Source organism: Alligator mississippiensis, chromosome 14, assembly GCF_030867095.1.
Source record: "Alligator mississippiensis isolate rAllMis1 chromosome 14, rAllMis1, whole genome shotgun sequence".
Taxonomy (NCBI): Eukaryota; Metazoa; Chordata; order Crocodylia; family Alligatoridae; genus Alligator; species Alligator mississippiensis.
The window spans coordinates 6,287,441-6,303,141 of record NC_081837.1 but is presented as its reverse complement, the minus strand read 5'-3'; the positions used below and the strand labels follow the sequence as shown (position 1 = coordinate 6,303,141).

Sequence of the window (15,701 nt, the reverse complement as noted above, 5' to 3'; positions counted from 1 at the left end):
GGTGTCTAAAGTGGCAGACAGAAACCCTAATAGGATTTTCTAAGCACCTGCCTCCCACCGAAATCTCTTCAAAATAGCTTTTAAAAGATAGCTGTCCCCCCGTGCCTTTCAGGAGTGTGACATTAAGTAAAACAAAAATAAAACGTGGTCACACTTGCGCGGACTGTGGCTGCTGAACAGTCAAAAGTGACTGTAATGGAATCGCTAAGACTGCTTTTCCCTTTGCTGAAACCTAAATGTTGCCTAAAGCCTCAAAGGAGGCTCTTCTGGTCAACACTGGCAGTTGTTAATAGCATGCTATTTTTTTTTTTCATATGCTCAGTCTCTCATTAATGGGCACTTCCTCAACTGGGTTATTACGCAAGAGAGCCATTGCAGAGTTTTCTCTGTGCCTCCTTTGGGGGCCCGTCAGAAGGAAACTCTGAAAGCATTCATGAGGGGTCACGTAATATCCTTCCCCTCTGACAGTGAGAGGAAGCAGCTACGGGATTAGCAGGAGAGAGTAGTGCAAATGAAACACCTGCAAAAATGCACCGACCTTCCCCACCTCCCCCAGCCGTCATCCACAGGAGCGGGGAAAGATCAGTCCAAGCTGCAAATGGTACGAAGAGAATAATGGGGATGAGTCCAGCTGGAGCTTTGGATGGTTAAAAGTTGCCCGGCATGTGGATTCGTCACAGGAAACGGCTCAGCTACTGAACAGGTGACAATCAAACTTCTCCCCGTTTCAAAGGGTATGACTCCAAAGTGCCCGAGTACGACTGAACGGGTAAGATCTCGATTTGGAGTTTCTTGTAAACTGAGAAAAGACACGGCCAGCTAAGCTACCGTGCACACGCCTCCCCCCAGAGACACAAGGCCCACTTCTCCCAGCTCTCTGCTGCTTTCTTGCCATCTCTAGCAGAGCATTTTGCATTAGAAGCATTGAAAAGTAAGTGCTTCCTCGCCTCATTTGGATCAGATGTAATTGGAGCGGGCTAGCACCTGGGCGCTGCAGTCGTGATTCAGAGCCCAAGTGAGCTGGGCACCGTGCAAAGAAGAATCAATGAGAGACCTGATTGTCAGAGGACAGTGCACACCCAGGTCCAGCTGAGGATGGCAGGAGCAACGGGGAAGCAGCACCTCCGAAGGGCAGGCTCTCCATCACTCACCCACTGGCACGAACATCTCTGGGAGCCTGCTGTGGTGACGCACTTTCAGATGTCGCCAGCCTCTGTGGGTTTTCAAAATACATGACGGTATTAAACCAAGCAAATGCTCTAGTTTGTTAAGGACAACTGTAATTAATAGCCACAGAGGGCGACTCAAGCTGCTGCATGAGTCCTTTCCTCCAGGCTCTGCATAAAAGGCTTGCGCCTCTCTTGCAAGGAAGACCTACAGTCTGGAACAGTAGATCGGGAGTTATCAGGGGAGACTCTTAAAAGACTTAGAGAGTTTTTAAGATGCTCCCATGCTCTCTTGGGATCTCAGAGAAATTTTGCTCGCTGTACTGCTCACCTCACCACTGATGAGCTGCTGCAGCTCTTCTCTCACTAAGCACTCAGCAGAGCTTCTGGCTGCCACTTATACCTGCCCAAGCAAAGAGCGGGGAGGACTGCAACCACCAAACCCATCCGGAGGTACCAAGGTGCCTTTTCTATGCGAGGTCCATGGTGCTGTTGGGGGCAAAGACCTGTTAGCCAACGTGATTTAACACACCGCCGTGCTCTCCCAATGTACATCCGACCACCCAAGCAGCAAAGCGACAGGCAGCACCGTATTTTCAGCCGAATTCGAAAACATTTTGCTGCAAGAAAACCCCTTCTGATGGATTTTAGTTGATTTATGTAATTTAGAGTCATTGTGGTCCTGTCTCCCCAGACGCCTGGGCAGAGCTGAGGGGGAAGGATTTTTGCAAAGCGGATCAGACAGACAGACAGGCTAGTTATCCAGCTGCCCTTTGTTAGCAACAGTTCTAGCGCTTCCTGCCAGCCCACGCATCGCACACTAATTGACATGACATATTGACTGGCACTCTTCCGGGGAGAGAGCGAAAAGGAGTATGCATACCATTCCAGCTCGGTAATAATTACTGATTAAAAACTAGTTAAAAAGGCAATGAAGACTGAAACGTGCATTAACCGAACGACCCTCATCTATAGCGAGCCACAGATAGATTGCAGCGATTATGAAATCATCACTTAAAGTGTCTACAAACATTAATGGCTGTTTGAGTTTCCTGAAGATTTATGGCGAAGCTGCTAAGTTCACCGGTGTTGTGGGTTCTCCCCCTGCCCTCCTCACCCCGCACGCACGCAGCTATTCGTCGGGCTCCGTCCGTCGCATCAACGTCGGACTCAAGTCCTTGGAACCACAAATACCATATCTATTTTTACCCTTTATAATTAAATCCCTTACTTCGTTGTTTTCTAAATAGAGAATGACACTGTTCGCAATATTAATAATTTTACGGATGTAGCAGGCCCGCTATGCTTGCCACGCTGTTACCGATAAGTGAAATATTCATTAATGCTATGAGTGTAATAGCACACTCCCCCTCTTCCTGTAATTTAGGTGGTTTTTGTGTGTGTGTGGATATTGTCTGGCTAATTTGGGGTGATTATCTCTGCAGTCACTTTGGGGCACCTTGGCGTCTTGATTTCACACAAGCATTTAATCTTTTATTTTCCACTAATTTAAAACACAGCAGTGACTGGAACCTAAAGAGCTCTCACATAGGAAGTATGCAATCAAATTTAGTTTAAATAAACATTGGGGGGGAGGAGGGGGCTATGCAAGCGAGTCAGAATAAAGATTGCGGTAGTTGGTCTCTGCTCATTGCTTTCTTAATAGGGTTCAAATCAAGCAGCGCTGTGGGTCAAATTGGCCTCTGGGAGCAACACCCATGAGGCATGAGACGAGAGAGAGACAAGGCAGAAGTTCAGAGAGATCTAGTCAGCTTGCCTGGATGTAGCTCCAGTACTTTGAGGAGCATTTACAGACCTGGCGCTCGCAAATCATTATCCATGCGAACGGTCCCTCTTTCCATGAGTCATCCCCTTCAAGGCGGTATTAAGCAGAGGACTCGTCTCTCAAGGAGCTGGGAAGAGCGGTGTTCGGCTAACCGTGCAAACATCTTCCCTTCCTTGGTGGCTCCCCATTGTCCCCAAAAACTTGTGGGCCGATGGATCCTTCCTGCTTCCGATGTCCTTAAAAAATTCCTTTTTATTCGCTGAACAATTGCTTTCCTGCTCACCTCTTCGCTCTCCTCCTTCCCAGCTAACACTTCAGGAGGCCTGGCTTTGCCTCCATTCCACTGACTTCCCTTTGGCTGGATTTCCAATTTTGGACAGATACTTGTTTGACTCATAAATAACCTTTTTAACCCTGCCATTTTTTTTCCTGTTGCTGGCTTTCTGCTTCCTCGTGTGTGCATTGTGATGCCTGCCTTTGCAACTACTGTGGTTTGCTTAATAAGCTGCTATCCTGAGGATAACCATTTTAATTACACTGCGCAGAAGTAATTGTATTTACTTGCTGTATTTATTTTGTTCCTTCTCTTATGTGTCGGAAGTACATACATTAAAAAAAGATGATCTTAGGAGATTCATTCATTGGGTTATGCGGTAGCACTAGCTTTTCATTACAACACAGCCTGATTTAGGTGGGATGTGATGACACTGATGGGTACCACCGTCCTCACCAGGATGCTAAATACAAGGAGATACTCTCCTTTTATTCAAATGCCAGGAGCCTGTGTTCTTCCAGGGAGGAAGATCCAAGGGCCCCTTCTGGTTTGAACTGTCAAGTTCAAAGGGCCATGTTTTGAGTGGCGCGAAGAACTGCAGATATTGCAGGTGGGCACGGATTGCGACAATACAATTGTGTAGGTAATGCAGAGATGTTAATTAGAGTTGACTGCCTGGAAGAAGAAAGCTAGCACAGACTGTATTGCCAGACCACCCTATAAAACTAATGATCATTTCTTCTAGGAGAGAACTTAATACAGAAGGGAGACCCCTTAATGGCTTTCTTTACTCATGGAGGAAGATGCTACTCAACCAGAAGTAGCATTTTACATGTGTGATACTTGCACGCACTCTCCTGAAAAATGTCTCTTCGACTGATAGACTAGAGCTCTGAGAACTCCTCTTTGCCATTACTCTAACCTACTATCTCTTTTTCTGTAGGAGTAATAATAACCTAGATTTTCCCCCCTTTCTTTCAAACGTGCCAGCCTCAAACCAATATACCAGGGGTCAGGAATCATTTTAATACTAAACTAATGCAATTTTTGCTCTTCAGAAGATAACAGCATGTTCCTACATAACTCAAGGTTGCCACACTCAATGAGAAGCCAATACTGGGTTTATTTCATTCTTAACAACTACTGGCTAACCAACGTGACAAGGGCACTGAAGTCTGCTGCTGTATTGGAAAATAAGAAAGTGTCAGGGAGAGGCAGTTGCCGTGCTCTCTTACACTGTAATTTTACAAAGATGTACCGTATGGTTTGTCAAATTGGATAAGATGAGCCTAGTTTCTTTTAAAGTTAATACATCAGTGCCTGTTTCAGAAAGGCTACTGCTATCCAGTTAAGAGCTGCAAGTTTCCATTTGGCTCAACACTCAAGGATTATTAGGATGTCTATGCCTCCTCGTGATAGGTATGGCTGTACCTTCTAGACATTTAACCCAGCCATGGGATCCAAGCAGGGCTGACTGCACAGATTCATGAGCTCATCTCTTTGGCGGTGTTGTTCTTCTGATTGCATAAGGGAAGAGATGAAATCTTCCCAAACTATCTGCTCCATGGTGCTTGTTTATACCTGCTAGTCAAGCGATCTTTGTGATGCCGCGGTTTGGAGAGCCCAGGATCACTTGGCGACAGAGAAGAGGAATACGCCTACCGAACAACTTGGTTAATTCTCTGCTTTCCTTCGAACACTGCTCGCTTGAAAGCGGGGACGGCGTTCGAGTGACCAATACACTGTGCCATTGAAGCCAATGTGGCTTTGGGGGGGGATGAAGCTTTCTGGCTGCTAAAAAAAAAAGGTCTGGAAGGAAAAGAATTAAAAAGAAAAACCCTTTCACTCAAAGATTAACGCTTTTTCCACCCGCATCCTCCTCTTGTAAAGGCAAAAAAAAAAGTTGCATCTCTTAGAAAACTGGACCCTTTAGAGAAGTCTGAATAAAAGTGTTGTTCCTTTCTGGTTACTGCACTTCACTTGCAACTCCTGACAGCTTTGAAAATGGGCCCAATTGAAATCATCATTTCATATTGATTTTGGGTTGTTTTTTTTTACCCTGACAGCTCTGCACTGAAGGTGTTTTCAAGTGTTACTGAAATAGAAGGCTAAATTTACCCAGCAGCGCTTCTCCTTTTCGGTAGAGCATTCTGTAGACAATTCCTTTCTCTCTCTTTTCTTTGCATTTAAGCAGCTATGACAAGCACGGACAGATGATGATATTCCCTCCCCAGACCTAAAGGGATGGAAGCACAGACGCAATATCCCAAGCCTCAGAGAGGCACGGGCTAAAACACTGGTCTGGTTATGCTCATTTCAAATTCAGCATACTACCTTTTATTCCCAAAGGTGCACTAAATCCTTTTGTAAAGGGATATACTCTTTGTTTATTGCTCTAAGACAAAACTCAAGACTCTACAAAATGGTTAGGAAAGGAAGTGAAGGATCATTGCAAACCAAGAGGGCACGTGGACTTTAGGAAGGCAAAACTTAAAGTCTCTAACCTGGCAATCAACCAGGAAACCTTTAGTATTATGAAAAGTACCGTGGAGTCATCAGTGACCATAAAGAGCGAAGAGCTCGGTTCTAGGTCTCATCCGAAAGAAGTTGCCATAGCAGCGCAAGACACATGGTCATTAGGGTACTGCCGATCACGGAGGATAGCTCTGCAATCACCACCCACCTCGGTGACCTGATGGGGAGATCCCCCTCCCAAGTTGGGACTTAGCCACGTTATGCCTGGTTTGAGGAAGCCCAGCACCAGGTGTCATGTCTACGGACAAATCAGACAGGCAAAGAGGGTTATTGCTAGGCATGTGCTAAACCTAGAAGCAACCGATCCCCTCCTTCTCACAGCTTTGCTCAAGCCCCAAATGAAAGTTGTCCATGACCCACAGCTGAGAGTAGCTTATCTTGGCTGCATAAGAAACAGTCAGTGCTGGGGATGCTCAATGTTACAGACAGCAGATATTGAAAGAAAAAGAGGAACTGAAATGCTTTTCACTCGCCAAGAGCCAAGTTCAGGTCCCCCAGGTTTCTGTGGTCCTACAGCACTGCTATCGCCAAAAATACATTCCTTACCAGCCTTTACCACGGGAGAAGTCCTCAGCAGTAGCGCTGAAAGCAAGGAACTCCGAGCTGAGACGCTGCAGGCAAGCGAGGGAGGCACGTGTTTTGTTTAACGGGCACCAGTTTTCAGCCTAGTGATGTATTCAGTTGGGGATCTGGGCTCTCGGTTCAGTTTGCGAAACTGGAGAGAAGGGAAAAAAAATCTGTTTCATTGCCCTCCCCCTGCAGGGAAGAAGCTTCTCCCAGCTTCTGCCACGATTTGTATCGCAAAAGCTTCACCAAAGCAGTACATTTTTTCTTGTTTGCTTTACAATGGGCACAAGTTCCATTTTACCCTGGAGCAGACAGATTTACATCAGGAATATCCAGCCTGAGCTATAAATCCGAGGCGAGGGCTCTCGGCTCCGTCCGGCAAGGGCAGGGAGTTACTAAATTGACGGGGAAAGATGCAGAGGCTGCAGCATATACGTTTCAGCCTCTTTATAAGGGTGCACAACGTAAATCCTCCGGGATTGTGCGAGATGCTCCACGTGAGCGGACCCCAGTGCCAACCTGCGTGCCTCAGCAGGGGTCCTGTAGCATGGAGCAGGCTGCAAGATCCAATGCTCTGACATACTCAGGCTTGGATTGCCAAAAGAGGCCTAAGTGAATTAAGCACTCAACTCCCAAGCCCTTACAATGGGAGATGGAGTGCACACCTAACTCTCTTAAGCTTTGAAATTCTCAGCCCTTCTTGCACTGTTGTGAAGCAGCTGTTTATGGAGGCTACTCAGTATCTTCATATTCCCCCCACCCCTCGCTCCTCCCATGCACAGTGTGTGTTCAATTTTTACATAAATTAGTAATCTACCAAAAGCTCCCCTGCATCTGTGATAGCATTTAATTGTGGCAGACAGTATGGAAAAGGGTCAGGAAGGAGTCAGGGGGAGATCAGGTCTTCAGATACCAAGCCGATAACATTTTTTTTAATTAAGCTGCTTAAGTTGCCATAACATTGTGCCAAATTAAAACCGGCTGCGTCTCTAGTGAGGTTTTCTAAAACAATCTCCAGGGTCTCTCTCTTTCTGCTGGGGTCCACTGTGACCACTAATGCAAATCAAAGACCAAAAAGCAGTTTCTCTCGGGTTTACCTTGACCCCTTCTATTGACTACGGTGGGAGTGCTGGAAGGTTAATGTCTATGGGTACTCCATATGGGTCCATATGTCTATGGGTACTCCAGTTTGGGAAGACAAGAGAATTGAGAAGTTATTGAAAGCGCTCCAGAATGAAGCACTGAGCCCCGCGTGGGACCGCGGCTGTCTCAGTGGATGAACATAATGCTATAAACTTCTCTGAGCTGGTATTTAACCATTTTAATGAAGCCCACTGACTGAACACACCTTTGCCATCCGTGTTCATGGAGGTGCCCGTCCTTGGGCAGCCTTTCAGTGCAATCAGCAGAGCTTATTTTGCACAACTAGCTGGAAAGTTTCTGTGCAAACAGGGCAGCTCCTCGGAGGGTTGCTTCGAGCCACAAAGGAGGAGTCTGCGATTACCATAGGACTCCAACACCGGTCAGAAGTCCAGGCACAGCTTGGTTTCAGGCAGATGCCAACTAACAAGGTCCACTTTTAAACAACAGCATACTCCTCCAAAGTGATCAGTGCAGCATGGATAGCTAACACAAACCTTTGGGGTCTGCTGATTTGCAAGACACCCGCGAGGCACCAGTCTCGACTGAAGCATACAGGTCCCGGGCTTCCGGTTGTCGTGTCAGCGTGCACTCCACGGGCAGGTCCCATTAATCAATGTGTCACAGGCACAATCAGATGTAACGATTCCCAAGCAGCCTTTACAGTCTGTTGGGTACAGGAACCCCTTATTCCGCCTGTCTAAGACAGCTCAGTAACTATGTGTTAGAAAGCCTTCGTTTGCCCTAAGCAGAGGCCACCTCCCTCTTCAGCGTAACCTAACATTCAGGTTTTCTTTCAAATTTTCTAATTGCCATGTGCTAAAAACATTAAACCACTGATTTCATCCATTTCCTCGGGCGCTGTGTCCTGTGCCTCGGTTTGCTCCTTTCAGACTATGCATTGCAGGGCGTTACTGGGGTTTTTTCTACATCTAACTGCTACTGAACCATTTCAGAGGCTGATATAAACAGCAGCGACTTTAATAAAGAAGGAAAAGTGGATCTGCAGGTTGCTTGAGACATTAATAATAATGCTTTGCACACTAACACTCGGTTCTTCCTTTCATCCAAGGATTCAGAGTACTTTCTATGCGTTGCGTCTATCATTTCCGTACCCAACGAGGTGCAATTACAACTACTCACTCTTTTTACAACCACAGGCCTGCACCTAAGAAGCAAGCTGTCCCAAATTTGTGTGGCTCGAGCCTCTTTTTTACCCATGTTTGCTGATGAGAAAGCAAAGGCAAAGAGATGAAAGTAACTTGATCAGCGCCCTGCAGTGAGCCAGGGACAGAGCCTGGGAGCTCCCGACACAAAACGCCTCTGCTTCGTCCAGTGCGCCAAGCTGGGTTGTACTCATCCAGTTGTATGAGGTGGCTCTAGTTGCACCTGTTGGCTTTGGTGGGACCTGTGTGAGCCTGTCCAAGGACAGATACTGGACCTGAACCTCAACACCAGAAGACTGCTCTGGAAAAAATGCCCCTGGGGCTATGCAAGCAGTTCATTAGCTCGAGCTGGGTTAATTGACACTGCCACTTAATTGTGACCATCAGCCCACGGGTACACGGAGGGAATCACGCTGCTTCTGGAGCAGCGCGGTGTTCCCGAGGGCAGTGCCAGCAGGGATGACAAGACTACCATACAGACGCAGCCTTGGAAATCCAAGCGCTTATGGCCCACAGGTGAGGAGGGTGGAGGGGATGCTAAAGCCAGCCGTCTCCTAGAAAACCTGCCCCCGGTGAGAGCCTACGCAACCTGTTCTATAATACAACACTTTCCCCTTCCTAGCGGGCTCCTGCCTCAGTTATCCTAGGTTACAGGATACCATAAAGCATCCCCGAGACCTAGCAACATCCCAGTTCCTTGGATCTGTGAATACGATGAAAATATAGTATGCAACCGAGGGCCTGACACTTTCAACCTGGCACCATTCATTACCTTGGCAGACCAGGCTCATAAATGACGTGCCGTTAGTTTGCTGAATAGATAGGTTGCAGCTTAAATCCAGATAGCGGTGGGCGGAGGTCCTCCCCCAGCATCTAAATGCACCTTCCACATCCAGCGTGAAGTATTTTTATAATCTCAAATCACTTTAAGTGCTCAGTATCACCTGCCCCCAGTTGGCCACTTACAGCTGTGGTTTCCTATATACCTGTTCCCAACTCGGTATAAAAATAGTTTATGGCCTGAGATAAAATCGTGTTTTAGAAGCGTCGGGCTGATATGACTGCCTGCTTAGGGACTTCGGAAAAAATACCCAAATGCCCCAGACTCTCAGCAGTTTCAAACAGGGCAACAGGTCTTCAATGCAGAGAGGTGCCGAGCACATTCAACTCCCATCCAAATTTAATGGGAGCGGAGGCTGCACGAGAGAGGCGCACAGAAGCATGGCATTCAGCTTTGCCAGTAGGATGCACAATGCACCACGCTTGCTGATAAATGACAAAGTCGCCATTAACCCAGAAGATGGCTGAAAACACCGAGTTTGGGCGGCAGCTGTAGCATTAATAATCGTATAACTGACAGCACGCTCCCGGACGAAGAACAAGCGTGCAGCTGTCAATATTGATAGTCAATGACATTGTGTAAATGCAACCGCTGTGGAATACACCGTGGCGGACGTATTGATCAGAAGCATGGAGGAGACGCACCTCATTGGCTCTTTGGAGAGTCATGTGACTCTGAGCGTATTAGTGCAACTAGGTCAAACAAAGTAAGGTCGCCGATGTAACAGACGGGGAGTGACAACGCGTGACCTTTCTTTGTGAAGCCGGCTCACAACACAGCAGTGCGTATTTCTTGCAGCTCCTGGTTAAAAGCTTGTCCTGCACATCCTTCTGTGCATTACAGTTTGTATCAATCAAAATAAAACTAGGCCCCCAAATGCAGCCTGTACGAAAAATGATGAAGGTATTCCACTTAGGGCCTTCAAACATGACGCTTAACAATGCCCTGCCATTAGCAATCAGCGTATCAGCGCGGCATTCTGGCCCGTTTCATAGAAAATCAAGAGGCAAAATAATTGAGTCAATAGTGATACAAAGGGATTGCTCCTTCAGCCCCATTCTTCTGCTAACAATTCTTCAGCAGGGCTGAAAATTCAAAAGCTCAAGGAATCAAAAAAGAATTGATTTGATTCAGAGCTTCGGCACAGGCTGTATTTAATACATCATTTTTGCTTGCTCTACATACAATAGAAGCTGAGGGGGGAAAAGGGCTCATTTCTTTTTAGGGAGGAGAAAGAGGAGACTAAGCAAAAATCCCGAGGGCAAGAAAATGCATTCGGCCTTCATAATCATAGCGGGAATGTACCAAAGACACTCGGGGCCCGTTTCTTTTTAAAAAAACCCAAAACCCAACAGGTTTCGAACACAGAGGAACGGCACTGTTTGTTCAGGTGGGGTACATCTTTTCCAACAGATGTACGACCAACCCGGGAATCCCAGATTGCAATCTGCACATGCTGTACCCAAACCTGAAATCAGAGCATCCCATCCGGACCCTCCTAAATCCATCCTATGGGACGAGGCTGAAGTTCAGAGCTCAGATCTGGAGTGGCTCGGGGGCTCCATCTACTTGCCCTAAAGGGATTTGAAAGCCCCTCTACACCAGAAAGTTTCTGCCTAATGCAACAGAAGAAAAACTGGACGTCGAGCTGTCCAAGTCCAGCTGAGCAGCACTAAGGCTACTGAAACATCTTTACTGAAGTTGGTTGGGAAACCGGTTACTTAGGCATTTTCACGGAGAGATTTCCATGGATAAAACTAAAAGTGTATTTGTCTGAACGTCGAACCGTATCATAAAGCCCAATCTTTTACATCAAAGAAACATCTGACCAGCTCTTTTCCTCCCATCTGTGCTCCGTTTCCGCCCGAGAGGGTGAGCAGCCCATTGCACTTTTCTATAGACGCTGTCGTTATCTCCTCCCTGCTTGCTAATGTCACTAGGAATCACACAAGCAATATGCACACCCACCCCAGCCCCCCCAGGCAGAGGCACATTTTGCAAAACAAAAACCCAGAAGCAAAACACGCTCATTGAAGACGTTTTTAAGCCAGTGATGGCGACAGTAAATTCGGAAGGTCCCAGAATGAACATCACAGCACAATGTATTCTTAAAGGGAGACTAAATAGGTAATAAAATCCATCTCAGACACCCTAGGCATTCAATGGCTTTCACATTCCTGACTATTTTAAGTGCGCTATTCTGTTCATTCCAGGGCACATAATGGCCCTTAAATTATTACTAAAAAAGGGGACTGCACCTTTAAGGCTATTATACTCTTAATGAAGTCCGTATGCTCTCTGCTGACACAGCGGGGACATTCAAATCCACCACTGAGGCAGTTGATTTGATGTGTTGACGAGCAAGTCATGTTGCTATAATAAGAAGTGTTTATTTGAATAATAAGGTCAGGGAGTTAAGTAGTTGGTATTCCACTCATACGAAGCAGTTTGCACAGTGTCACTAATAATTAAAGGGGGTTTTGACTAATCTAGTTGCTCTTCCTAAATATACTCCACTCTGTTCAAGAAACTCATCAAAGCAGCAAAGTGATCTTCGAGGTTATTAATCTCTTTTGCTCCACAGCTGGAGCAAATTTATTTGCTTGAATTAGCATGTAATAAACTTATAATAAAGCTGCTGTATCCCTTGCTTTAGAGATATAGTTTGCTTAATGGGTAGTTAAATCTAGGTAATGTAGCAATAGTCTTTAGGCTTTGAAATGAGAGCAAAAAAAAAAATATGCACTGCTGTTTTATCTCTAGCGGTTGGGTTGCAAGTCTGAGTTCTTCCAGGTCATGCTGCCAAAAACAAATTCAGCTCCATACAAAGCCTGCTGAAGATCATCCAGAGGAAAAGAGTTACCGTCGGGGAAATTACTGACTTGGGAAGAGAAGCAGTGCGGCTCGCTCTAGTATTGCAGCACTCTAGTGGCTGCGTGTAGGAACAGCCACTGTCCGCTTCTGCTGCTCAAGTATGTACCACCTGTCTTGCCTTCTAGCAGCCGGGGTCTGAAAAAGGGGTGAGAAGATCTGGATCTCAAGAAAACCAGTTGTTGGAACAGCCTGTGGACTTTAAGGTAGCTCAAAGGCACAGAAGGCTGCTCTCGCCCGATCTCACAGTGCTACCGGTGAATGGAGAGACCTTTTGGAAGCAGGGAGGCACGGCAATTCCCAATATCGCACCAATGTCATTAGGGGCATGATGCATCTCTATGCACAAATGGCTATTAAAGATTGTTATGAAAGGTCCTTGCTCAAATCTTAGCAAGGAAAGATAAATGGAGAAGATTCCTCACTTGGACGACATAACCCCGCATACAGAGAATACAGGACGGAGCAACAACAACGGGGCGGACCAGAGAAATGCGTTCAGTGCAAATAATGGTTTTCTTCTGCTCTTCAGAATGAAATCTGCCAGTATCTGGCAGCAGGTCGGAAACAGAGGCAAGCCTTCATCCTACAGATTTTCACCCATCATCATCGTGGTCCAGTGAACATACACCAAAGAGATGCTTTGCAGAGGATCGGGGGAAAAAAAATGGTGAGCATGAGATTTAGCCCATTGCTGTGAGTTGTAGAGATTCAAGAGCTACTCCTGGACTCTGAGGTGGAGGACAGTAAAGGAAGAAAAGGCACCTGATGAGACATGAGCCAACATGAGATTGTAACTCCACGCTGATGAGGTGTTGAGTCCGATGCCACACTCCAGCTGGGATGGAGCGGTGACTGGAGGACCATCTAGCAGCTGCAAAACCAGGTCCCCCTCCCGTTCAAGCCTGCCTTGTGCATTCCCACCTGCGATGCACAGGACCGCACCCATTGAGGTCCGTTCAGAGACGGTTTATCGCAGTGGAAAGAGACCCTAAAGTTTCAGGTGCATGCCTAGCTAAAAACTGCATCCTTCCTAGTGCGCCCTACAAGGGGAGGCAATTTCAAAAAGAGCGAAAGTACCAAAATCAACGAAAAGGGAGCAAGGCCTCGACAGGATGGAGCAAACCGCGGCTTGAAGGAGGACGGGGAGTTGGGGCAGGCTGGGGAGACTTTAATCGAGTGGCAACTGGTGCTCAGGGATCAAAATAAATTTGGCATTAAACCTGCTAACACCAGCAGGAACTGGAGAGAGGATGAAATTTTCAAATTGGGTTGAACTTGGCGCAGTGTGTCTAAGTAAGAGGAATTAATTTGCTTCAGTTCACTAAGTTGAGCCTTTATAGTTTGCAGTTTCTCTCACACAATAAATCCTCTCTCTTTCTCTCAGCATAACACTTGCCTTCCAATCTTTAAATCTTATTAAATTCTTTAATAAGAAATGGCTGAATGTGGACGAATGTGGCTGGCTATCAAAGTTCAGCTACACAAGGAAGGTTCACCCCAACTCTCCTCTCAACGGTTATTATTCACAGCGGCTGAACACTGAATAATTTCTCTCCCTCTCCATTTTATTTTTTCCCCTTTTTGCCGGAGCTGTTCTGTATTATATAAGGGCACGGGCATTAGCCAGAGGTGTCAGAGGTGTTAGACAAGGTATTAAGGAGGTGTCAATGGTGAAATAGCAGGGATTACAGTAAAGTCTAAATAAGGTGTAAAATAAAACCAAAGGTGATAAAGTCATTGATAAGAAAAGCTGGAGAAAAATAGGAGCGCAATTATTTTTCATCTCAGTTGTTCAGTCTCGCAGCGCATTATTTGTAGCTTTGCAAGACTTAAGTAGGATTTTTTTCCCTTTTTTTTTTTGTACATCATATTCCCTCCTAGCAATGTTATGGCTCACTGGTGTTTCTACAATAAAAGAACAGCAAGAACCCTCTTCACAAAAATAATCATCGCTGCTCCCAAGTTGGCTCGTTACATTCTGTTCTCCTACTGAGTTTTCCTACCGAGAGAGTCCAGCTGGGCATGGCACGCATGCATGCATTTTGTCAACTCAGTATTAAATGGCTGCCATCATCTAGCATGCAGGGATTCCCCGGACTTCTGGAATCAAGTGGAGAAAGGCTCAGACTGTACCGTGTCTTAAAAGATCTCCACTTCACTGAGAGATGGTGGGTTAAACAGCTTTCCAGAGATGCCTGGGATCCTAGCCAGGAGCTGGGCAGTAGCAACCAAGCTGATGGACCTAGCAGTGGACCTCACCGATCTTCACCAGCAAGGCACCAAGGAGGCGAGAACCACCGTGGAGATAGAAGAGTCGTACCCTGAAGATTGCTTCCTAAGCCTTACCAAAACAGGACGTGGGGAAAGACCCAAACCCATAAACCCTGGAGGGAGAGCTGGGTTAAGCAGAGCAGTCTCAATGCTCCAGGGTTTAATGCACAGGGGACGATTAATTTGAACTGAAGTCGGCGGGAGTTTTACATGGCCAGGACCTGCAGGCATCTTGCCTCAGGTCATGCAGTCGACCAATAGCAAAACTAGTTACAACACTGGAAAATGGCTTCTTTACATCGGTGCTCCAGCTCCCACTGCTAAGCTCTGCCGGCGGTCAGGCAATAGGATACTCTTCATTTACTTCTAGTTCTTGTACTCTGTTTGGGAAGCTTAGGGCCTTGGGATAGGCATCCCTTTCTATTTTTGAGGCAATCCAAAGGAACAGAACTACTACACACCGTTTCCCCAATTGAACACAGCCAAAAAGGGCAAGAGAGGCTATTTCCTGCTAGCTTCTTATACAGATGTTTTCCCAGAGTACAAAATACTGGTGTTCAAACACAGAAACGGGGATGTGCTTGAGGGGGGGAGGATTCGCGCTCCCGCAGACGTATGATCTACACATAGTTTGCCATGGTCCAATCTATAATTCCTGCACATATCCTGGAAACACTTGACCTTTACATTTAAAGAAAATGCTGCTCATTTGCCAGGCTCCACAGGTGCCAATACTGCAAGATTTAAAAAAAAAAAAGAAACCCAGTCAAGGTATTGCAATTATCAAGCTAAGCAACATGCTCTATGGAAGATAAAGAACTCCTTCCAGATCTGCAGTATCCTATACAAGTCAGACAAGGACTCTCCACATATATGAAGAAGGTGATTTTGCAGCTTCTTTTTCCACTGGACTCCCTGTTCCTACAAAGCAGGCCTTCCATTTGCATTTGGCAGCAGCTACATAACCCTGAAAGTATAAAACATCCCCTTCCTAGATTTGCTCCGGGGATTAAGCGACAAGGTGTCCACACACACAACATGCTGGATTCCAGTTCTGAAAGCAGACCATTAAGAGGTGCCG

At 46.3% G+C, this 15,701-nt stretch overlaps 1 long non-coding RNA gene across 2 annotated transcripts in view; it reads right to left on the bottom strand.

The window, feature by feature from the left end:
- The window catches only part of LOC109284575 (uncharacterized), a 59,667-nt gene that overhangs the window by 24,026 nt on the left and 19,940 nt on the right, over positions 1-15,701 (bottom strand). The window contains exon 1 of one of the 2 annotated variants that reach the window (XR_002092066.2): positions 6,308-6,500. The exons of the other annotated variant lie outside the window; for it this stretch is intronic. This is a non-coding gene — a long non-coding RNA (uncharacterized LOC109284575). Of the gene's footprint in view, positions 1-6,307; positions 6,501-15,701 lie in introns of those variants that run through there. 2 annotated transcript variants of the gene reach the window in all.